Source organism: Sorex fumeus, unplaced genomic scaffold (assembly GCF_029834395.1).
Source record: "Sorex fumeus unplaced genomic scaffold, SorFum_2.1 ptg000125l, whole genome shotgun sequence".
NCBI lineage: Eukaryota > Metazoa > Chordata > Mammalia > Eulipotyphla > Soricidae > Sorex > Sorex fumeus.
Genome location: NW_026606182.1, coordinates 1,378,618 through 1,403,019, shown reverse-complemented (window position 1 = coordinate 1,403,019; position 24,402 = coordinate 1,378,618). Strand labels below are relative to the sequence as shown.

Here is a 24,402-nt window from a genome sequence, read left to right as displayed (position 1 = left end):
GACCCTGAATACTGCAAATGTGACCCACCTCACTGTTACCAAAACTTAAAAAGTAAAAGAGGGGGGAAAAACAGAAAAATAATGGTCAGGATGACAATACTATAATAAATCCAAATTTTTATTTCATTTTTAAAAATTTTTAAAATTATTTATTTATTTAGCTTTTTGGGTCACACCCGGCCATGCACGGGCTCATGCACTCAGGAATTACTCCTGGCAGTGCTCAGGGGGGACCATGTGGAATGCTGGGAATCAAACCCGGGTTGGCCGTGTGCAAGGCAAATGCCCTACTCCCTACCTGCTGTGCTATTGCTCCAGCCCCACAAATTTTATTTCTTTATGCTATTTGTAATTTAATTTTTTCCTGTTAACACAGATGAATCAAAATGTGCGAGAATAGTGCCAAGGTCCCCATAGGCCCTCACTACCTTATCAAGGGTTTATATTTTACATGCTATTTTCCCATTTTTTTAGAGGGAGGCATACCCATTGGTTCTCAGGGATTACTCCTGATTCTGTGCTGAGAGATCACTCCTGGGGCCTCAAGGGACCATAGGGCCTGCCAGGGGTTCAACCTGGGGTGGCTGTATGAAGGTAAGTGCTCTGGTTGTTTTTTGCTTTTTTATTTTGCCTTTTGGGTCACACCTGGCGATGCACAGGGGTTACTCCTGGCTCATGCACTCAGGAATTACTCCCGGCGGTGCTCGGAGGACCCTATGGGATGCTGGGAATCCAACCCAGGTCGGCCGCATGCAAGGCAAACGCCCTACCTGCTGTGCTATCGCTCCAGCCCCCGGTGAGTGCTCTATTTACTAATTTAATTCTCTAGCCCCAATTTTCCTTTTATAATTGAAGTCTAATTCACTGTCAGTCCAGCACACAAATCTTAAGTGTACAACAAACAAATGACTTTTACATAAGGTTAGACTTAGTGTCATCACCAGCTAGATCAAGATGTAGAACATTCGAGAACTCTGGAAGTTTCTCTCAGAGCTCCTCCACATCCCTAACTCACTCCCTTTAGTGGGAGTTAGTGATAGGGAACCTCTATTCTGGCCTCATCACTAGAGATTTATTTTGCCTTTTTTTTTTTTTAAAGAAGTTGACCCACCAGCTGCTTTCCTGCAACAAGTTGGCTAAGAACGATATTTACATATTTTTAATTTTGTGAACCATGCACTCCCCCCCCACCCCAAACTTCATCCTAGTCCTGATCCTATTTTGTTTTAGAACATCACATCAATAGACTCTTGTAATACCTAATTAAAAAAAAATCCTTAACTCTTTCACACAACATATCTGTGAGATTTGTTAATTAAGCTATAATAAGGGGGAAGTGGAGAGATAGGAGAGAGGGTAAGGTGTTTGCTTGCCTTGCAGGTGGCCAACATAAGCCCGAAGCATTGCCAGATATAACCCCTACAAAAAACAAAAAAACCAAAAAATAAAAAATAAAAAAAAGGGTAGAGATGGGAGAAGCATGCTGAAAGTAGACTATAGACCAAACATGATTGTCACCCATTGCCTCTTTTGCAAACCACAACACCCAATAAGAGAGAGAACAAAAGGGAATGCCCTGCCACAGAGGCAGGGTGGGATGGGGGAAAGGGGTTGGGAGGGATACTGGGATCCGTGGTGGTGGGAAATGGGCACTGGTGGAGGGATGGGTGTTTGATCATTGTACAATTGAAACCCAAGCACAAAAATTTTTTAGGTTTTTTTTTTTTTTTTTTTTTTCTTTTTGGGTCACACCCAGCGATGCTCAGTGGTTGATCCTAGCTCATGCACCCAGGAATCACCCCTGGCGGTGCTCGGGGGACCATACGGGATACTGGGAATTGAACCTATGTCGGCCATGTTGGCTGTGTGCAAGGCAAACGCCCTACCTGCTGTGCTATCGCTCCAGCCCCAGCACAAAAGTTTGTAAACCTACAACTCTACTTCATGGTGTCTCACTAACAAAAATTAAAAAAAAAATGTAAATGATGGAGGGATGGGTACTGGATCATTGTATAACTGAAACCCAAGCACAAAAATTTGTAAGTCTACAACTGTACCTCGTGGTGTTTCACTAATAAAAATTAAAAAAAGGGGTAGAGAGAAAACTCAGTGGCCTGGAGCTCATCCTCTCCGTGTAGAAGTTTCCATCTCCAGCCCTGCATGGTCCCTAGAGCACATCCAAGGGCAACCCCTAGCAGTAAGCTACAAGTAGCTTCTAAGCATCGCTGGGTGCCACTCCAAAATCACAAAGAACAGCAAAGAACTTGGGACTGGCAAAATAGTACCAGGCATAAAGTGCTTGCCTTGTGTGTGGCCGACCCGGTTTGATCCATGGACTCAGGGCTTAGGCCTCTGAGCACCAGCAGGAGTGACCCCTGAGCAATAGTGGGTGTGACTGAGTCACTCCTCACCCCTACAAAAAGAGGAAAGAACCTCCCTGGGATATTATTCAGGCAGCATGAAGCGTGGCCTTTTTTGTTTTGTGTTTGGGCCACACCTGGCGGTGCATAGGGGACCATCTGCGATGCCGGGGGCCGAACCTTGGTTGGTCGCATGCAGTGCAAGTGCCCTACCCCTCCGTCCTATCTCTCCAACCCTCAATGCATTCTTTTTTTTTTTTTTTTTTGCTTTTTGGGTCACACCTGGCGATGCACAGGGGTTACTCCTGGCGGTGCTCAGGGGACCATATGGGATGCTGGGAATCAAACCTGGGTCGGCCGCGTGCAAGGCAAACGCCCTACCCGCTGTGCTATCTCTCCAACCCTCAATGCATCCTTTTAAGGTGTGCAATTTAGTGGGTTGTTTTTTGGGGGTGGGGTGGGGAAGGGTTTGGTCTCTGAGTTATGCAACCATCACCACAGTCTAATTTCAGAATACTTTCGTTGCCTCAGCCCCTTTCTCCCCATCAGCAGTAACTTCCCATTCCTTCCTCCTGCAGCTTGTAGCAACCACTGACCTATTTTCTGTCTTTCTGAATTGCCTCCTGGGCACATTTCAAACACGGGGAATGACACATGATGTGGTCTTTCGCATCTGGTTCCTTCCACTTGACATGTGTTTTTTGTTTGTTTGTTTTTGTTTTGGGACCATAAGCAGCCAGGCTCAGGGGTAATTCCTGGCTCTGCACTCAGGAAATCCTCCTGGCGGTGCTTGGATGGACTATATGGGATGCCATGGAACCCCATGTAGAAGGCTTCATCCCTGGGGACCCGGGGATGGAACCTTACACAGGGATGCTGAGTGCAAGGCAAGTGCCTACCCCTGCTGTGCTATCTTCCAGCCCAAATCATTTAACATGTGTTTTTTTTTTTTTTTTGCTTTTTGGATCACACCCAATGATGCTAGGGGTTACTCCTGGCTCTGTACTCAGGAACTACTCCTGCTGGTACTTGGGGGGACCATATGGGATGCCAGGGATTGAACCTGAGACGGCCACGTGCAAGGCAAACGCTCTACCCACTGTGCTATTGCTCCAGCCCCTTTTTTGGTATTTAAAAATTTTTTTTTTTATTTTTGCTTTTTGGGTCACACCTGGCGATGCACAGGGGTTACTCCTGGGCTCTGCACTCAGGAGTTACTCCTGGTGGTGCACAGGGGACCATGTGGGGTGCTGGGAATTGAACCCAGGTTGGCCGCATGCAAGGCAAACGCCCCACCCGTTGTGCTATCTCTCCAGCCCTTAACATGTTTTTAAAGGTGCATCTACATTGCAGCACCCATGGGATGAGCTTCATTACCTTTTACGGTTGAATACGATTCCAGAGCGTGACTTCAGTTTATCTACTCATCACTTCGTGGCTGCTTGAACCATTGTGCAATTTCCGTATGATACTAGTTCAACTTTAATTCTGTGTAGTAGCCCATAGTAGGGACATATTTAGTTCACGCATGTATGTAAGTGTATACTCTTTTTTTTTTGTAAGTGTATACTCTTTTGCAGTGGACAAAACACTTCCCGGTCCAGGTTTCCTGAGTCCTTCCCCACAGTCCTCAGGGCTTGGCAGAGCCATGAAAATTATTGTACATTTTGGGCTGGAGGGATAGCATAGCAGTAGGGCGTTTATCTTGCAACCAGCCAGCCTGGCCGAGCGGGGTTCGATTCCTCTGCCCCTCTTGGAGAGTCCGGCAAGCTACCGAGAGTATCTTGCCTGCACGGCAAAGCCTGGCAAGCTACTCATGACGTATTCAATATGCCAAACACAGTAACAACAGGTCTCAAAATGGAGACGTTACTGGGCCCGCTTGAGCAAATCGATGAACAACGGGGGGACCGTGTTTGTTTGTTTGTTTGATTTTGATTGATAAGGTGTCAGATAGTTTCAAAGTCTTGCAGAAACATCCATTACGAACACTTACTCCCAAACCTCGTATTATCTCTGGGTCCACGGAGATAAGCAAGACCCATCCTGGGCAGAAAGAATGGTGCATAAATGGACAACTTAAGAACAGTGTCGAGTGTGGACTGGAGCAATAGCACAGCGGGTAGGGCGTTTGCCTTGCATGCGGCTGACCCGGGTTCGGTTCCCAGCATCCCATATGGTCCCCTGAGCACCGCCAGGAGTGATTCCTGAGTGCAGAGCCAGGAGTAATACCTATGTATTGCCGGGTGTGACCCCAAAAAAAACCCCAAAAACCAGTGGAGGGAGGCTGGAGAGATAGCACAGTGGGTAGGGCATTTGTCTTGCACAAGACTGACCTGGGTTCGCTCCCTGGCATCCTATATGGTCCCCTGAGCACCCCAAGAGTAATTCCTGAGTGCAGAGCCAGGAGGAACCCCTGAGCATCATTGGGTGTGATCTAAAAAAGCCCCTCCCCCAAAAAAGAATAGTGTAGACGTGCTGGGATGAGAGTAAATGCAGGAGGATATGAGAGCACAGAGGGAGGACAAGATATATTTGCGGAAGAGCTGACAGAATTATCTTTTCTCCATTTTGGTAAGGTTTATGCAGCAGGTGCTCTGTGATATCTGTGTTAGAAATACACATGATCTGGGCCAGCGCGATAGTACAGTAGGTAGAGTATTTGCCTTGCACATGGCCGACCCGGGTTTGATCCCTGGCATCCCATATGGTCCCCTGAGCTCCTCCAGAACTAACTCCTGAGTGCAGAGCTAGGAGTTGCCCCTGTGCATCGCCAGGTGTGACCCAAAAGGAAAAAAAACCCTAAAAAACCCAAAAACAAAAAAACACAAAAAAAGCTAAACAAACAAACAAACAAAAAATGAGAGAAAAAAAATCACTCAAGCAAGGCATACCATTTATTAAATGGATATAATATCTTTGCCTTGATTTCTTTTTAAGGAGCTCTTCCTGCCTCCGTGCTTGGGGAACCACACAGTGCGAGAGATCAAACCTGGGCCTGCAGCATGCAGATGCCCTCCACACAGTGAGCTCTCCCTCCAGTCTGATGTAGTATCTCTGTTTCTCTTTGCTTTTTTATTTTTTGAGCTACACGCAGCTATGCTCAGAGGCTATTTCCATTCAGTGCTGGATACGGGGAGTTTACTCTTGGTGGTGCTCAGGGGACCTTATGTGGAGCTGGAGACCAAACCAAGGTTGGCCTACATGCCAGGCAAGCACCTTAGGCCCTGTTCTATTTCTCAGGCCCCGGTTATAGATATTTTGGGAATGAGAGAGGGGTTTGGGCCATACTGGGCTCTGAGATTACTCCTGGCTCTGTAGACTCAGGGGTTACTCCTGATGGTACTTGGGGGACCACTTGGGGCTCCAAGGATCTAATCTGGGTGGTCTGAGTGCAAGTCGAGTACCTTATCTGTCCCCGTTTATGTGTTTTTAAAGTTGTCTGCTCCTTATTTTCACTGTCACTGTCTTCCCGTTGTTCATCGATTTGCTCGAGCGGGCCCAGTAATGTCTCCATCGTGACAATTATTACTGTGTTTGGCATATTGAATATGTCACGGAGCGCTTGCCAGGCTTTGCCGTGTGGGCGAGATACTCTCAGTAGCTTGCCGGGACCCGAGTTCGATTCTTCCGACCCTCTCGGGGAGCCTGGCTCCTTATTTTGGTCACTTTAATTTTTTTTTTTTGGTCGATACTCAGGGGCTACTCCTGGCTCTGCACTCAGGAATTACTCCTGGTGTTGTTCGGGGGGACCATACAGGATGCTGGAGATTGAACCCAGGTCAGCCACATGCAAGGCAAATGCCCTATGCTCTGTCCCACTGTCTTTTTTTTTGGGTGGGGGGTAACAGCCAGCAATGCTCAGGGGTTACTCCTGGCTCTGCACTCAGGAATTACTCCTGGCAGTGCTGGGGGTTGAACCTTGGTCAGCCGCATGCAAGGCAAACACCTTATCTGCTGTACTATCGCTCCGGCCCTGTAATTTTTGATTGTTGGGATTTTCTTATTGATGGAGAGGCGTTCTTTATGATTGTTGTTAGCAATTCTTTGTCCCAGAGTTGCCAATTTTTTTTCTCACTTTTCTTGTGCCTTCAAAGCATCATTTCCCCCTGACATTCATAGGGATAGTTTAGTCACAGAGAAGAACATTTCAAAGGCAAGTAATGAGAAACCGGTCATCTGAGGTAGATGTATTTATCAAGTTACCACCATTAAAATATTGTTGAGGTGATGCGGTGATAGTACATTGCGTAGGACGCTTACCTTGCATGTATCCAACCTGGGGTTTGATTCTTTCCACCACATATGGTTCCCTGAGCATTTCCAGGAGTGATCCTGGAGCACATAGCTAGGAATACCCCCTGAGTACTGCTGAGGCTTATGCCTGGCAATGCTCAGGATCAAAATATTGGTGTCAAAGAGATAGTTCAGTGGGTAGGGCATTTGCCTTGCATATGGTCCCCGAGCACCTCTAGGAGTAATTCCTGAGTACAGAACCAGAAATAACCCCTGAGCACTGGGGGGTTAGGACCCCAAACAAACAAGCAAATATTTTGGGTTGGAGAGATAGTTCAGGGGTTCAGGTGAATACCTTGCATGTGGCTGACCCTGAGGAACTGGAGCGACAGTACAGTGAGTAGGACATTTGTCTTGCACGCGGTCAACCTGGGTTTGGCCCCTGGCACCCCATCGGGTCCCCTGGGCCCACCAGGAATGATCCTTGAAGTCAGATCCAGGAGTAAGTCCTGAGCACCGTCGAATGTGGCCCCCAAACAAACAAACAAACAATAAAACAAAATAAAACACCAAAACCCTGTGACTGACACTGGTTTCATCTCCGGCACTATATGATCCTCTGAGCTTCACTGGGTGCAGCCCTGGGGGACCCCAGGACCACCAGGAGTAGCCCTGATACCTTGGGCTATTCTGTGAACCACCTGCCAAGTTGGTTGAGAAATGCTAGGAGGAACCTACCTCTCACCCCCCCAATTAAAAAAATTAAACAACAACAACAACTTAAAGCCACATTGCAGAATTGGCCCTGGAACTCACACGAACAATGGTGGACTCAACTCAGATACAACAGAAGCAACCATAGAGTAGAATTTCATAGATGATGAAGGTAGCTGAAATTGTGCAGAAATTCTTGTAAGGACAACTGGCTATTACAAAAGTAGGTTAGGTTTCCTATCCACTCCCCAAACAAAATAAATTCCTGATGGATTAAAAGATGTGTCAAAAGTTCTAAGATTAAAACCCAAAAAAACCAAAAGACACCAACCCAACACTTCCGTTAGTGGCCTGCAATTAAAAAAAAAAAAAGAAGGTGCACTTTGACTACCTTAAACACACACCCGGCCAGGGAGAGTTCAATGGTCTGCAACGCACACTTTGCATGCAGGGGACCGGGTTTCCATACCAGGCACTGCCGGGAGCGACACTGGGCACAGAGCCCAGGAGTAGCCCTTCAGCACCGCAGGTGTGTCCCCAAACACCCTCTCTCAGCAAAACGAAAGATAAGAGGGGCAGGGGGCATAGGTCCATAGCTCATCTGTAGGGCATTTGCACCTGCCTTACAGGTGCATGAGGTTCTGGGTTTCGAACCCCCGCCCCGCCAAGGAAACAGAAAAAGTGGAAAAGGTACTAGGTGCTAACAACATCTGAAATGAAGGATGGGGTTAATCACGTGCAGGTCAAGAGAGGCACGGAAGGGGCACGCAGGCAGAGCAAAGCCTTCTGAGCAAAGGCCTGGAGGCTCCGAGGAGTCGAACTCGGCGCCCACCGCGGATCCGGGGCCGAGTCCCCGTCCGTCCTCCCAGACCAGCGTAATTACGGGAAAAAGCACTTTTCCCATATATGGTATTTAATATCTGTCCTGGTTAGGAAGTCTTGAGGCAGGGAAAACACAGCTCGCGGGGCGGGGTGTCAGAATCCCAGACCTTCCCCGTCTGCTCCCGCCCGGCCTCGCCCTGGCCCAGGCACTGCACCAAATCCGGGCCGGCCGCGAACCCGCTGCGAGCCCCGCTCTCCGGATTGGACCCTCCCGCTGTCAATCCGCCGTGGAACCTGGCTGTCCGTCGTGGGGCGGGGCTCCCGCCTAGGAAACTCTGCGGAAGGTGGAGCGCGCGGAGGTGGGGGCGGAGAGGAAGGTCGGCTCCGTTGGCCCCGCCCACTCCCTCCTGACAGGCCCAGGCGCCCGTCCGTCACGACTGAGCGCGAGTAGGAGTGGGCCCGGCGGTCCCGGGGGCGGGGCCCTTGACCCCAGGCTCCGCCCCGAGCCCTCGCCGCCGGTCTCCGAAAGGCGGGCGGGCGGCGAGGGCGGGGCGGGGCGGGAAGGCGGCGAGGAGCCGAGCTGGGTGCGGCGAGGCGAGGCGCGCAGATCCCCGCGGTTCCTGGGCCGGGCACGGAACGCTGAGCGAGGCTGACCCGCTTGCAGCTCCCGCCTCGCGCGCTCGCCCATCCGCCGCCGTTCCCCGAGCGCTCGGAGAAAGCGTCTCCGGAGAAGCCGCGCCTGTTTCCCGGGGGGCACGTCCAGGTCCAGGTGAGCGCTGAGCCCCGCTCGCTCGGCGGGTCCCGCCCGGGCAGCCGGGCGAGCGGGCGGCGGGGGAGGCGGCGCCGGGACGCGCGGCGGCGTCTGGGGGCGAGCGGCCGCCGTGCGCAGCGGCCCGAGCCGGGGCACCGCATCCTTCCCGCCGGGGGGGCGCCCGGGACCCGGCGAGGCCTCGGGGAGCGGGGCGCAGGCTGCGGGGCCCGGCGCTGCCCGGAAGCCCGCGGCTCCCCGGCCCTGCCGGGCGCCCGGGAGCCTCGACCTCCCCGGCCCCGCCCTCGCCTCGCCCTGTGCCCAACTTGGGCAAACTTTTTAACCCCTTCCGGGGAGTGCCCGTCTCTGGGACCCGGCCGGGCGCCCCGGGGCTGGCGGGGGGCTCGGGAGCGGCCAGTGTGCTTTCTTGCCCGTGGCCCCCCGGCGTTTGCGACGCGGCGGTAACGGGGCGGGCGGGGACCGCTTTGGCAGCTGTCAGGGCGTCCTCCTGAGTCAGGATCGAGCAATCGAGCCGCGGACCGTGCCCGGCGCTGGGTTTCCGCGCTGCCCACTTCCTCATTGGCGCCGCTGGGGATCGCGCCGGTTCGGGGGACGGGGGGACCGGCGGGGAGCGGGTGGCGGGGCTGGAAGGACCCGCGTCCCAGCCCAAGCAGCCCCTCTCAGCATTTGATGAGACCCCGCCTCGCCCGGGTGCGGGAGGCCCGGGAATGCCCGCCGCCACCCCGCTCCTGCCGGCGCGCGCGCACCTGATTCCGCCGCACCTGGGGGCCGCCCCACCCCGGCGGGGGCGGAGGAGCCGCGCGCTGCGCCTTCAGGGCCGGGCTGGGGCCCCCGTGCATCTTTCCAGTCTGAGCCGGATCCCGGCGTCTCTCCCCTCTCCCCCCACCCCTGCTCTTCCTGGCCTGGGGTCCTTACCGCACACTGACCGAGGAGGCGGAGCGGACCGAGCCCACTACTACCTTCCACTTCCACCCCCCCCCCCCCCTTCCAGAACATCCCCTTGGAGATCCCCGAGTAAACTGCCCAGGACAAGGCTGCCCTGACCGCAGCCTTGGACTGGTGGGGGGCCCCGGCCGGGAGGTTGCCCGGAACCCCATCCCCCCAAAGGGTCTGGGGGAGCGGGGGTCCTGCGAAGTTCGGGGACCCAGAGCGTTCGCCTCTGCAGAGGCCCAGCCACTTCGCGGTTCGTTGCTCACTTTCTCGGGTTGAGCAGGGTTTCAAAGTAACTGTTGAGTAACCGGGAGGAAAGAGCCTTCCTGCAACACTGTGGCCATTTCTGTCGCGGCTGCAGACAGCTCGCGGATAACCTCAAGTGTCTCAGTCTTTCTGGTGGCAGGGGACCTGGCGTTCAGGCCTGTCGAGACACCCATTCGGGACCCGTTGCCTGGGAAGGGGGAGGGGACGCCCTGTGTAATTGAACAAATATTTAACTGACTTCTCCATGCCAGGCCCTCTGCCAGGTGATGGGGGCAGTGGGGTTGAGCAAGGCTTGGCCCCTGCCCTTGGGCACCCCGGGGAGGGGGGGGTGCTCAGACAGATCTGCTGGATGATGAGTCGCAGGCAGGAAAGATGACTGAGACCCCGGAAAGGTAGCATGAGTCATGGGCCTGAGGGAAGAGAGCTGGCCCGTGAGTGGGGGCGCCGGGGGGGCTCCTAGCGGGCTGGCGGTGGCTCTCAGACCCTCCTGTCCTTCAGAGGAACCAGTGGCCGGCCGGAGGAGTACAAAGGCGGCTTGTGACGAGTGTCCCGAGCCTGCCATAGACAAAGGACTCTAGGAATTCCGAAGGGGCCTCTTCTGTCTGGGGCCTGGAGGAAGGAGCGTCGCAGGCGGGGCCAACCCCAGGCCAGCTTTGCCAGCCTTCCGCGTTGGAAAGTGAGGACTCATTTAGCGGGTAATTGAGGGGTAATTAAAAGCGTCAAGAGATTGCTCAGTGTAATTTGAGAGCCCCGGTGCCCCCCAGATGGCTGCCGGGTGACACCACAAGTCCCGGCCTTGCCCCTGGGCAGGTGGAGCCCGTCCAGGTGCCGTCCAGGTGCCGGGGTGGGCAGGCTGTTTGGGGAACGGCAGGCCGAGCGTGAAGTTCTGGGGGCTGCTGTAGGGGGATGGGGGAGAGGCAAGAGGGGCTTCGGGCCCTGGCTCGTCCCTGCTCTCTCTCTCTCTCTTTCTCTTTCTCTCTCTTTATTTTTAAACTTTTTAACCTCAGGGGCTGGCGGTGAGCACATCCCTCTTCTGCGGGATGAAGGCTGCATGCTAATCACAGCCTGCCTTTTGCCTGCTCTTGCTCCAGCAAAAACAAATCCAGGATCTGTGAGCTTGGTCGAGGGAGAAAAAAAAAACACAACCCACTCACAAAACACTGCATTGTGGTACCCCCGTGGGGGAGGGGGTGGGGGTGCCTTGCGAGAAACCGGGGCTCCCTGGCTGGCCTCACTTCCCCTTCTAGCTGATCCTTCGGTCAGGTCCTGAAGACAGCCCTTAACCAGCTTGACATCTTTATTTCAAAAGAAGACAAGGGCTTGGCGCTTGCTTCCCCCCCCTTGCTCCCCCCCTACCCCAGCCTGCTGGGGTGGGGGGTGGGGGTGGGTGAGCTGGATGGAGGTTGCGGGGGGAGTAGGAGAAAAAAACCCAAGGCGAAGGGAAAAAAAACCTCCATGGCTTGACAGTTTCCTTCTAAGCATCATGTTCCAAAAATATTTAGAATAATAAAATCTGTGTGTCGTCTTAATTAAACAAACGTCCTAATTTGCTGAGCATAGAACAGCATCTCTGCCCGCAGGGCCAGGAAGTACATTCTCCTTTGTGCAGCCCCAGAGGATCGGGGCTTTAACCCTTGCTGCGCTGATAACCGCCCCCCCACCATGCTCTCTGGTGATAGCAGAATGGAGCCCCACTGGCTGTGCCTTCTGGGGAAGCCATGCTGCGTTTCCCTTACCTTCTAGAATCTCATGCTCAGGGTCAGGAAGGGTGGGGGTGTTGAGCGCAGGGTAGAGTCGAGGCTGAAGGTAGCCTCTCTCAAGCTCCCGAGTTCGGAGAGGGGGGTGTCTCTGGAACCCAGGGGTCCTGATCTCTGAGCCAGCCACAGGGTTAGGTGTGACCGTGGCGAGCAATCTGCTTTGGATGGGCCTGATCTTTCAGCTCTGAAGATCCGGGATTAGTCAGTCTCTGCTCCCTGGGTGGTCAGGTAGGGAATTGTGCGGCCACATGGCAGTGTGTGGGGGGGTGGATGCCTCTCCTGGCTCCTGCCCAGCATGCTTCCTGCTGCCCACGAGGCGGGTATGCACGTGCATATGTGTGTGTGCATGATGTGTGTGTGTGCGTGTGTGTGTATGCCAAGCTCTTGGACTCAGAAGCCCAAGGGGTAATGATGCATTTTGGGGACCCTCTGCCCTTGGCTACGCTTGGCCACAAATGCTGATAAGTAGCTCACTGCAGGGCCTGGCCCAGGAGAGAGGGGTGCAGACTATTTTGGGGACGTGGGTTTGAGCCAGTGGTCTCGGGGATCACTCCTGCTGGTGCTCTGGGGACAGTAGGTGGTGCTGGGGATCGAACCAGGATGGGCTGCTTGCAACACATGTGCCCTAGCCCTGAACTCTCTGTCCCTAACTGGTTTTGGTTCTAAAACACGGTTTCCTGAGAGCCAGGAGCTGGCCCGTGGTGGGTTGGGAAGAGCATTGAACTGAGAGTTTGGGGACGTGGCTCTGGGTCGGGGAGCAGCTGACGGTGGTAGAAAATGCTTCTGTCTCCCAACGAAGACCCTGGTGCCAAGGCTGGGTGCCAAGGCTGGGTGTTTATGTACCACTGGGCCCAGGGAATCCGAAGACTCAGTGCTCTACGGGGCTGGAGCGATAGCACAGCGGGGAGGGCATTTGCCTTGCATGCGGCCGACCTGGGTTCGAGTCCCAGCATCCCATATGGTCTCCCAAGCTCTGCCAGGAGTAATTCCTGAGTACAGAGCCAGGAATGGCCCCTGTGCATCTCCAGGCTGTGACCCAAAAAGCAAAAAAAAAAAAAAAAAAAAAAGACTCAGTGCTCTAGATAGAAATTTAGGAGGGGTCCAGGAAGCAACCCGGGAAGTGCTGGGGGCATCCCTGCCGGTGATACTTGGCTTGCCTCGCTGGGCTTGGTGGTCCAGGCTTGGACCTGGTGATTCTGCAAGAGCCACGCCTAGGGGTGCTTGTGGCCAGGAACGTGCGCGCTATGCTTTAAACCTGAGACCTTCGCAGCCAGGCCCTTGTGGCAACCCACTGAGTGATCATGCCTGGCCCAGCGGTAGTTAGTTGCATTAGTGCTCCCAGGGGCCCTTCCTCTGCAGTCATGCAGCACACACTTGCTTGTTGGTCACTGTGCGCTGCCTCTCTGATGTGGCACCAAGTACCAGACAGCAGTGCTTGTAGTCAGCCCTCACGGGCAGCCCCGGGGCTCATACTCAAGGCCTCTGGTGTGTAGGTATGCGCTTTTAGCCATGAACCCCCAATTCAGTATTCTTCATTTCTTTTAATTTCCTTTTGGCTTTGGGGCCACGCTGGGCAGTGCTCAGGGGCTGTTCTTCCTGGCTCCGTCCTCAGGGATCACTCCTGGCGGTGCTCAGGGCACCCTCTGGGACGGCCGCCTGCAGGGCAAGCCCTACCCCACTGTACTGTCTTTCCAGCTCCTGTTCATTTCTCCAACAGGCCCCAACTGCTCAGGTTATTTGGGCCCTCTTGGCGGGGGGGTCGTTGGTCGGTGACAACGTGTCGAAGAAAGTAAAGTGAGAGGCAGCCCCTTCCCAGAACACAGAGCCCAGCTCTGACCGATTTCTAGGAATTCACTGCACAGAGAGACTCGTGCAGCAGGAAATGGCCAAGGTGCATTCTTGGCCTCATTGTCTGAGGGGACCGGAAGCGAGCTAATTGTCCTTCCAAAAGGGCGACGTGGGGCTGGAGCAATAGCCCAGCCGGTAGGGCGTTTGCCTCGCACGTGACCAACCCGGGTTCGATTCCCAGCATCCCATAGGGTCCTGTGAGCACTGCCAGGAGTAATTCCTGAGTGCAGAGCCAGGAGTAACCCCTGAGCATCACCGGGTGTGAACCCAAAAAGCAAAAAAAAAAAAAAAGGTGAAGGTTAAGTCAGGGCTCTGGTGGGAACCAGGTGCCCAATCCATATGCACTGATAAAGCCTGTGAAGCAGGCTGTGTGCCGAGAAATGGCCAGGGCCACCTGTGTTCTGGGGATTCACAGAATGTCACTGAGGCTCCACAGGCCCTGTGTGGCGTGACACTGAGACCCAGGAAGGCGGGGGCGGCTCCTGGCTGAGCGTTTCTCTATCCCGTGTGCCTTTCTGGGTGCTTGGCCCTGGACTAGTCATAATGTTAAATCTTGGCCAGTCTGGTGGGTCCCCGATTCGTGCACGTGTTGCTGTGGCTTTCCTCTGAGGGTCTGCCGTGTGTGCCGAATGGAGTGAGGTGCCGACTGGCCAGCTTTGGGGGATCGGAGAGTTTGAACGCTGGTTTTTCTTTCCTGTGTCATCGTGGCATCCACCCGCGCCCCTGCCCTTCCAGGTCTTTGCAGGAGGCAAGGGAGCCCGCGCCGTGTGTCAGGAAAGGAGTTCGGGGGCTGCGGTGATAGCACAGTGGGTAGGGCATTTGCCTTGCATGCAGCCGACCCGGGTTCGATTCCCAGCATCCCGTATGGTCCCCTGAGCACTGCCAGGGGTAATTCCTGAACGCAGAGGAAAGGAGTTCGGGAGCCCCTCTGCCGGGTCTCCCACACTCCGCCTGGCTGGAAATGACACACTGCCCTTCCCTGGGGAGCCCACCCTGACCAGGACACTCACCCCATCCTGTCTCCTTGACTTTGTCTTTGGTGGTGGGGGTGCTGGGTTCACCCACCCACCCCCGCCCACCTCCCAGCAGTGCTGCGGGACCACGCGTGGTTCTGGGAATCGAACTGGTGCAGGTTGTGCACACGGCAGGTGTCTGGCCCCCTCAACCATCTCCAGCCCCTCTGCCTTTCCCATAGAGGGGGTGCCTTGCAGCCCCTTCCTGGCCCTTGGCTCCCAGACATCCGCTTTCATGCATAGAAGTGCGTGAACGTCTGATGGAAAGTCTGATGGAGAAAATGGGTCTGAGGGTGACAGGGCCCCAGCCACCTTCTCCAGGATGATGGTGGGTTTCAGGGAAGCTGCCGCGGGCTCTGATCACTGCCAGCTGGTCCCTTGTCTGAAGGAAGGTACCCCCCCTCCCTCCGCACCCCCCCCCCACAAAGACTCCAGAATGGCCTGAGTCACACGTGGGTCTGAAATGGGTCTGCCACCCCCAGCAGCTGGTGTGAAGGCTGCCAGGGTGCCTGGTCTCCGTCGAGCCCCTACCTGACACCCCCAATCTTTTTTTTTTTTAATTTTACTGAATCACCATGAGATAGTTACAAGCTTTCATGTTTGGGTTACAATCACACAATGATCAAACACCCATCCCTCCACCAGTGCACATTCCCCACCACCAATATCCCCGGTATACCCCCCCCTCCCACCCTGACAACCCCCCCCATCTTGTCTCATGCGCTGACAGTATCGCACACGTGGGAAGGGGCAATACTTTGGGTCATTCTCCAGCTGGAACTATAGCACAGTGGGGAGGGCGCTGCCTTGCACATGGCTGCAGGGGTCCAATCCCTAGCACCCCGTGTGGTTCCCCCAAGCCCTGCCAGGAGTGATCCCTGAGCACAGAGCCAGGAGTAAGCCCTGACCACCGCCAGGTGCGACCCAACCCGACCCTCCCCAAATTAAAAAAAAAAGTCACTTAGACTCTGGGGGGAACCTGCCACAACCCCCTTCTGCCAGTGAGTCACCCGGATCACAGGTGATCGGCACCCAGCATGGGGCTTGGCACCCTGAGCCTGGTGGCTGGGTCCCCCCATGCTGCAGAGTGAGGCCCAGCCTGACTTCCTGCCTCTCATCCCTTGGCTACTGTGTAGACTACCCCCTGGGTCTCTGGCTGGTGCAGCCTTCCAGGCTCTCTGAAGGTTGCTGCCGACGGGTGTGGCTTCCTGCTGGAGGTGGGGGCAGGGTGGCCCCAGTCTGGAGGGAAGTCGACCATCTGTGCTTGCCCCACCTCTGGGCTACTTCCTTGGTGCCTCCTGAGGTGAGGACTTGGGACAGACCTTGGTTGCCTCCATTTTTATCTGGGGAACTTTGGTCTGAGTTTTTTTTTTTTTTTTGGGCCACACCCGGCAGTGCTCAGGGCAGACTCCTGGTTCTTCGCTCAGGGATCACTCCTGGTGGGCTCAGGGGGCCCTGTGGGGTGCCGGGGATAGAACCCGGGTCAGCCATGTGCAAGGTAAGCACTCCGCCTGCTGTGCTATTGCTCTGGCCTTTGTTATTCTTTTTTTTTTAATTATTATTTTTTTCTTTTTGGGTCACACCTGACGATGCACAGGGGTTACTCCTGGCTCTGCACTCAGGAGTTACTCCTGGTGGTGCTCAGGGGACCATATGGGATGCTGGGAATTGAACCCGGGTCGGCTGCGTGCAAGGCAAACGCCCTACCCCTGTGCTATCTCTTCAGCCTTTGTTATTCTTAACTCAGGATGCCCTGCCTAAAAGGAACCACCACTGGGCTGGTTCCCAGAGCAGGAGAAAGTGTCTGGCTGACTCGGGACACAGGTTCCATCCCCAGCTCTGCCAGCACCCCTGTATGGAGCCCCAGCACTGTTGGGGACCTCCCTGCCAACCCCCCCGCCCCCAACAAATCAACAAACAGCAGCCCAAGGAAACGGTCACCCTCCTGAGTGACTTAGAGTGACAGAGTATCTTGAGTCGGAAGTGGATCCTAGGGTTACTTTAAAGCCCGGCTCTCGCGCCAGTTTGCCTAAACTTCTGGTGCATTGGGAGAAGAGAACTCCCCAACCCCACGCCTCACTCTCAGACTCGCATGTCCTGGTTTTGATTCTTTGGTTTGTTTTGTTTTTTGCTTATTGGACCACACCTGGCAAATGCTCACCGGTTCCTTCTGGTGCCTCTGCAACTCAGGAATCAACTCCTGGTGATGCTTGGGGGACACCCCCCCTCCAGGATGCCAGGGATCATCAAACCTGGATTGTCTCATGGCTGGGGCAGGTGCCCTCCCTGCTGTACCACCGCTCTGGCCTCAGGATGTTGAAAGTGGTTTCCAGACCCGTCTCACTGCCCTCCTGCCTCTTTTGCATGGCTTAGCCAAAGCAACACATTCTTGGCTCCTTTTAATCACTCCTCTTGCGTCTGTTCATCCACACCCTTCATCTTTTTCTTATTTCTTTTTTTTTTCCCTCCTGGTTTTGAGAGGGGGCCACTAGGGTGAAGAACTGGAGTGGGAGGTATTTTGGGCTTCTCTGAACTTCTTCCAGCGGGGCAGGGCCACTTAGACGCTGCGTTCCCACAGCCCAAACATCAATATTTCACATGGGGCAATGCCAGGCGCCGTGGGGGCCGCGGGCCGGCCTGCAGCCTGCACACTGGCCGCCCTGTCCGTTGGCCAGGCCTGATTTCTAGTAAAGTCTCAGCCCGTGAACGCCCCGGGTGAGCTGTGTGTTGGCGCTTTCCTCCAAAACCTGCAGGGAGCAGGGAGAAAACCCGGGCTCTGGGTCCCGCCCTGCCCTGCCCTGCCCTGCCCTTCCCTTCCCTTCCCTTCCCTTCCCTTCCCTTCCCTTCCCTTCCCTTCCCTTCCCTTCCCTTCCCTTCCCTTCCCTTCCTCCTTCCTCCTTCCTCCTTCCTGAGCCTGGAGCTCGGTTTCCTCGGGGGCAGTGTGGAGAGGCCGGTGTCACCTGGCCTGTTGTGAGGATGCTAGGTGCCGAGCGGTCCCGTCCGAGCGGTTCTATTCTTCTCCTCCATCCCCCTCCCCCTTTTTTGGGGGGTGATCACACCCGGCGATGCTTAGGGGTCCCTCTTGACTCTGCACTCAGATATTACTCCTGGCGGTGCTCGGGGGACCCTATGGGATACTGGGGATCGAACCTGGGTCGGCCGCGTGCAAGGCAAATGCCCTCGCCGCTGTGCTATGACTCCAGCCCCTCCTCCTCCGCCCCTTTCTGCGGTGTCTGATCAGCAGCCTCTGGTGGCGGGACCGCTGTGAGGTATGAAGAATGTGACGGGGCTTGAGGCCTGGAGCACAGGCTCTGCACGCAGGAACCCCTAGTTGTGCCCCTGGTCACGTGGGGGTCCCTTGGGAATAAGTAGCCCCTTGCCCTCCCCCCAGTACCTGTGACCACATGGGATGGTGATACGGAGGTGGTGATACAGAGACTCTGGCGGGTCCGGAGCCTGTAACTTTTGCAGCCTCGCCGCACTGCAGACCGAGTTGGCTTAAAGAATTGGGTGGGGGGGAACCAACAACCCCCAAACTGTTCCTAAGCCGCCAAGGCACCTTTCTCTAGCGTTGTCGGGGCTCAGAAGCCTCTGCGTTTCCTGTGTTTTGCATGAAGTCACTGGGCTGGCGAAGGCCATTTCCTGTCTGATAAACATAAAGGCCGGTGCTTGGGGCCCCTCCGTCGAACTGGGCTGCACTGAGGGAGCTTTTCCTCGGCTCTTCATCCGGGTGCCCGATCGAGTCTGCCCCAGGCCGGGCTGTGCCGCCCAGCGGGTAAGTGGGGACCCGAGGCTGAGGCGACTGAGGCTGTGGGAGGCCCCGAGAGATTTCCCCCCACCTCTACCGAGTGCAGAGACACAGACTGCTTGCTGGCAGGACACGGTGCGAGGCAGGCTGACAACCTCGGCCGCCCTGTGGAAGGGTCTCTTCCGAGTCTCCCAGATCGCTATTGTGATGAGGGTCCCGAGCCCCGGTTTCTTTGCCCAGACACTCACGGCGCACCCCTTGGGCTCTGGCTGGGTGGCTGCAGTGTGCCAGGTACCTGGGACACGCAGGCAGAGAGACAGAGACAGAGACAGAGATGGGGGGAGGGACAAGGGGAGGGCCATGGGCCACGCTCACAGACCCATCCCGCCCTGGTGCCCATGGGACTACACCGAGCAGTTTGGCATCAGCTTGCCCGATTCTCCACCTGGCAGGAAGGTGGGGTGTGGGGCCCGGCCCGCAGTGTCAATGTGATGATGTTGGCGAGGTGTGGGGCATCAGATGTCTGGGCTCAAGTTCATCCCGATAGGAGGTGGCGGGTGGCGACCGCTGTGCATCGGATGTTTGGGCCCCAGCCCCGCTCATAGAAGTCTGGGTCATGAACTGTCTTCGACGCGTAGAGGCTGGGCTGCACCATGCCCGGCAGTGCTGAGGTTCCCTCCCGGGCACTCAGGACATGTGCCTTACCCTCCCCCCGTGCCATCTCCTGCCCGACAGCTGACAGATGCCCCAGCAGACATGGGCTGCGGGCTAGGCCCACATGGCTCCTGTTCTCTCCCGTTTTATTCTTGGCCTCTGACCACGTTCCCACAAGGCGGGCGGTGGGTGGGTGGGTGTTTCTCTGCATCTCACAGGTAAGAAGACTGAGCAGGTGCCCTGACCTTAGCTAGAGCCCGGTGTGACCTGGCAGGTGTCTCTCTCTCTCCTTGCTGACCCTGGGTGGGGGGCCGGCGCCTGAGGTCTCTGCCTGGCCAAGGGAAGCCAGGGAGGCCCAGAGTTCTGGGATGCAGAATGGGGCCTCCTGTCCCCGGGGAGGGCCGTGGGCGTCTCGCAGCGAGGTTCCCGGTGCAGTGATGTTGCCGTGACTACCGACTTCCCCTTTGACCTCGGCTGGCCATTTTTCACACGTGGGGTTGGCGTTAAGGGAGAGCAGGGGAGAGGAGCCAGAGCCAGGAAGTGTCCACCCTAGGTGGCTGTTGGCGGAGACTTGGTCTCATCTGGCCGTCACCCCGCTTGCATTCCTTCGTCCTTCATGCCCATCCGTCCATTGTCCATCTGTCCATTTTCCTGCAGAAAGCAGTCCCCAGAGCTTCCTCATGGGCTAGGGTGGGTACTGGCCTGGAAGGGAGGGTCCCTGTTTCCAGGTACTGTTGCCCACTGCTGGCAGCGGTGGTAATGGTGGTGGTGGTGGGGTCGTGTGCAGAGGGTGGGGTTTTCTGGAAGGCTTCCTGGAGGAGGAGGTGGTGGCGTGTGAGCCGGTTGCGTGGCTGGGGAGCAGGGCCGAAACGCTGCGCTCAGCATCCTGAGCCGTGTGCAGGGCTGATGCAGGTGGCCACGGCCCTGTTAGTCATCAGGGCTGGTTGATTTCTCCTCCTCAGGAGCTCCTGGCTGAGATTCCCAGGGGCTCACTCTGGGGTGTGCCGTCTGGGGTGACTGCCCCGGGGAGTGCCCCGTAGGTGGCCGGCCACCCTTCCTGGGTGCAGACTCCAGGAGACTTTTCCCAGGGTGGGACCCATTGTCCCTGGACTGGGCTCCCTCTTTAAGGCGACAGAAAGGGGCGTGGCGGCACCAGTAGCCGGGTGACTTGTCACCGTGTGTGTGTGTGTGTGTGTGTGTGTGTGTGTTGGGGGGCGGGGGGTGTCAGCTCTTCCCAGCCCCTGTCCCCACCCTGGCCACTGCCGCATCTCTCTGGGGTAGCCCAGACTGGCATCTTTTATGTAGCTTAACTGTCTCAAGGGCTGGAGCAGCGGGTAGGGCGTTTGCCTCGCACGCGGCCTTCCTGGGTTTGATTCCTCTACCCCTCTCGGAGAGCCCGGCAAGCTACCGAGAGTATCCCGCCCGCACGGCAGAGCCTGGGAAGCTCCCCGTGGCGTATTCGATATGCCAAACACGGTCACAACAAGTCTCACAAGGGAGATGTTACTGGTGCCCGCTCGAGCAAATCGATGACCAGTGGGAGGACAGCGCGACGGTGCTAACTGTCTCAAGGTACTGTGCGCGAGAGGCTGGCACCTGTGCAGACGGGCAGCAGGAAGTGTGGGTGCCCCGACACCCTGGGTGCCAGCCTCGCACAGCTCCATTCGTCTCCACCATTATTATTTTTAATGTGCTGTTGTCGTCCCCCATGATTTACACGGGGAAGGAGCCGTCCGCTTATGGGACTGGGGAGATTCCCAGGTCCCGGGAAATTCTTGCAGTCCCGAGCCTGGGACAGCGCCTCCGTCAGGTGAGACAGGGGTCGAGGTGGTTGGACTCAGAGGAAGAGAGAGCCCACCAGCCCGTCCCCCAGGGGGCTGGGGGGGTCCAGATTAGGGGCTGCAGGCTGCAGCTGGGTTTGGGACTTGGTGGCCCAGGTAAGCTCAGTAGAAAGCAGCGGCTTTTCTTCAGTTGATGGGAAACAGGTCAAACCACTTTGTCATCAGCAGCGGAGACAGCTGAGGACCGTGGGCCTGGGGGCCCCCTCAGGGGGTCGGGACTGGGGCTGGGAGCCCCACCCGGCTCCACACTCCAAGGGGTTGGTGTGGTGGAGACCAGAGCACACACTCAGACTTGGGGACCCTGGGTGGGGCAGGAGCTGGGGAACTGCCCTCAGGCCTTGCTGGGGAGACCCTGGGGCTTCCCCCCCCCCCATCCAGGTGAGAAGCAGCTGATGGGGGGCAGGAGAAAGGCCAAGAAGTTGCCACTGACCCAGCCACTTGGGCTCCTTCGCCTCCTCCTGCCTCCAGGAAGGTTCTGGAATTGTAGCAACAAGTTGCAACAGTTTAGTTTTGTTGTTAAAAAAAAAAAAAAGGAAGTTGCTGGATCCTAGCGGCTGCTCTTCTGAGACAGGAGGGGTTTGCCCCGAAAGAGCGAGGGGGCCGGCCTGAGGGAGGGGTATGGGGGGGGGCTCCAAAGTATTTCTGGTGGGGGCTGTCCTCCTTCCGTTTGCCCCTCTGCCACCCCCCCCTCCTCGATTCCCTGCTGCCTCTTACAAGTCCGCTCAGGTGGCCTGGCCTGAGCCCCACACCTTCCCAGGTGGCCTGAGAGGAGTCGTTTGTGACCCCAAAAGATGCCCAACGGCCTCCCCGTTTTCGGCTCAGGTTCTGGCTTCCAGCCCCCTGGGAGCTCTTGTCACCAGCCTCTGCACCCCCCTTCCCACTCAGCGAAACCCTAACCTCCCCCCCCCCGCAACGTGAGCTGGAAACCGTCCTGTGGGGTCCCAGGGCTCTGGGGTCTGGGGTGCTGCCCTCCTCCCCCCTCCGCAAGCCCCACCTGCCTGGGCTTCTGCGTGTCTCTGCTCTTCCCCAGTTGCTGTGGCAGGAGGGTGAGTGAGAGCCGGGGGTGGTGGCTGCCCCGGGGAAGGGAGGGGGTGAGCCCAGAAGCTGCCATCCCCCCCCTCCAACTCTCTCCCCTGGAGCCCATGTCCAAGCCAAGTGGGGGACTGGGATCCATGCCCGGGTGCCCCCTGACCCCAGAGCCCCTGTCCATGGTTCTGTGTCGTGCCAGTGGGGAGCCCCGAGGCTCTGCCCCCCTGCTCCTGGAGGTAGGTCAGGGCGTGGCGGGTGTGCCCTGGGTGCCACCGTGGGGGTGGCCCGGGACAAAGTGCCCCAGACAGCGAGTGCCAGGCAGCGAGCTGATTCCTGCAGGGAGCGCTGAGGCCGGAAGTCCAGCATCAAGGTGCCACCCGGGCTTCCTGTCCCCAGAGAGACCCTGTCCCCAGAGAGACCCCGTCCCCAGGTGGGAGGGGCCTGTGTGGGGCTATCTCAGCCTCTCCCCCGCCCTGTGCTCAGGTGCCCCCCAGCCCCTTGTTTCTCGAGAGGCGTCGGTGGGAATTTTTGCCCAGCCGCCTCCTCTGTTTTCCCATCAGCCGCCAGCATCCCTGTTCTGAGCTGAGATGCTCAGACGGTCGTGTTCAGGGGAGGTTCCATTTGGGTCTGTAGCAGCCCAGGAGGGTGGGGGTGGGGGTGTTGGGGTCAATAGGTCGCCTCAGCCTGCTTCTATATCCAGATCCGAGGGTTGGACCCTCAGAACCCACTGTGACCGGTCGGCGTTGGGCTGCCCGGTCCTGCTCACTTATCTCCAGCCCACCCTTCGTCCCCACCTGGTGCGTCCACTCTCTCCCCTTCCCCTGCCGCCCTCCCCCCTACCCAAGGCTCAGCTCAGCGCCTGTTGCCTTCCTTGCCAGCCCCTCACCCCCAGATTCTCAGGGAGCAAGCGTTCTGGAGACGAACCATAAACATCGTCTTCCTGTTAGCGGGAAGGGGTCCTGGTGGCCCCAGCCGTGGACCACGGTGTGTCAGCAGCTGTGCCCTGGCCCCTCCCTCCAGGCTGCTGCGCACTTATTGCCTCTCTCTGCGGCTGTCCAGACGCTGGACAGAAGCCTCCTTTCTCTGGTGGAGGGACTTCCCCGGGCCCTTAGTCCTGGCTAATGCAGAAATGCAGGTGATGCAGGGAACACTGAGACTCGGACCCTGGGTAGGGGCCGTGTTGCTCCTTTGAGTTTTTGAGACTTGACTCCATGGTTTGTGTCTGTGTCCAGCACTTACATAAACTGTCAGGGGGCTCAATCGCCCTGTCCTGATCTCCTCCTCCTCCTCCTCCTCCTCCTCCTCCTCCTTCTCCTCCAGTGCCCCATCCTGGTCTCCACCTCCTCCTCCACCTCCACCTCCTCCTCTTCCTCCTCCTCCTCCTCCTCCTCCTCCTCCTGTTCTTCCTCCTCCTTCCCCTCCCCAGCCCTTTGACCTGAGCTGAGTCATGTGGCTGCCGACTTCCTGGTGTGGAATGGTGGGGGGGGAACCTCCCAGGGCGCCACGAAGTTCAGCTCTCTTCATTTCTGTTCTCTGCGCACGCTGTTTCTGACGGCCAGGTGTGGGTCTCGCCCGCCTGCTCCCTTTTCCTCTGTGGTCCGGATGGCTGTGGCTTGGTCGCCGGGAGCCCTGGGCTGGGGTGGGTGGGACCACACTGGCAGTGCTGCCGGGATGGTGCTCTGCCATTAGGGTGCCATTAGTGTCCCCCACCCACCCCATTTCCCCCTTCTTTTAGAAATCTAAGACTGTTCTAATGGGGTGTTTCTGTACCCAGCAAGTCCCGAGAGCTTCCCCCAGGTAACAGTCCGGTGGAGGGGGTGGGAAGATGGTTTCCTAGCTGGGAAAAGCAGGCGTGGAGCGGGGTGGCCCCAGGGACGGGCCCTCGATGGATACACAGCTCCGTATCTGGTCTCTGCAGCCTCATCGGCCGCCTGCTCCCTCCTGCCTTTCTTCCCGCCGCCGGGGTCAGGTTACAAAGGCTGAGGTTTGGGGACTTCCGTGCTCTCTGACACAAAAAAGCGCTACCGGCCCGGGTCCAGCCAAGGCACGCCTGGGCATCGAGGTGGGTCACCTGGTCTGGTCTCTGCAGAGAAGACGAGCTCGGACCTTTGACACCCAGATTGGGCCTGTCGCCCCCCCCCCCCCAATCTTTTTGCCAGGGGGAGGAGGAGGAGGAGGAAGAAGAAGAAAAAGTGGTGGCTGTGTGTCTCGCCAAGCGCTCGTGAAAAATGCCTCATTAACCGATTAATTACCCCCTGCCGAGCCCTTGAGACTGGGGACCAGGAAGGAATTTCAGGATGGAATTCATGAGAGTGGGGACCAGGAAGTCCTTGGCATCCTGTGGCCCAGACCTGACTTCTCACCTCCCAGGGGCCCGCCAGCTCCCATCCCACCCTGTGTGAGTCCAACCTCAG

At 56.9% G+C, this 24,402-nt stretch overlaps 1 protein-coding gene across 2 annotated transcripts in view; it reads left to right on the top strand.

The window, feature by feature from the left end:
* Positions 1 to 8,684: 8,684 nt before the first annotated feature.
* The window catches only part of MYH9 (myosin heavy chain 9), an 82,220-nt gene continuing 66,502 nt past the window's right edge, over positions 8,685 to 24,402 (top strand). Inside the window, exon 1 of one of the 2 annotated variants that reach the window (XM_056137413.1) lies at positions 8,685 to 8,901. The gene's annotated coding sequence lies outside the window, so the exon portion shown is untranslated. The remainder of the gene's footprint in view (positions 8,902 to 24,402) is intronic. The other variant, XM_056137414.1, reaches the window with a different exon arrangement.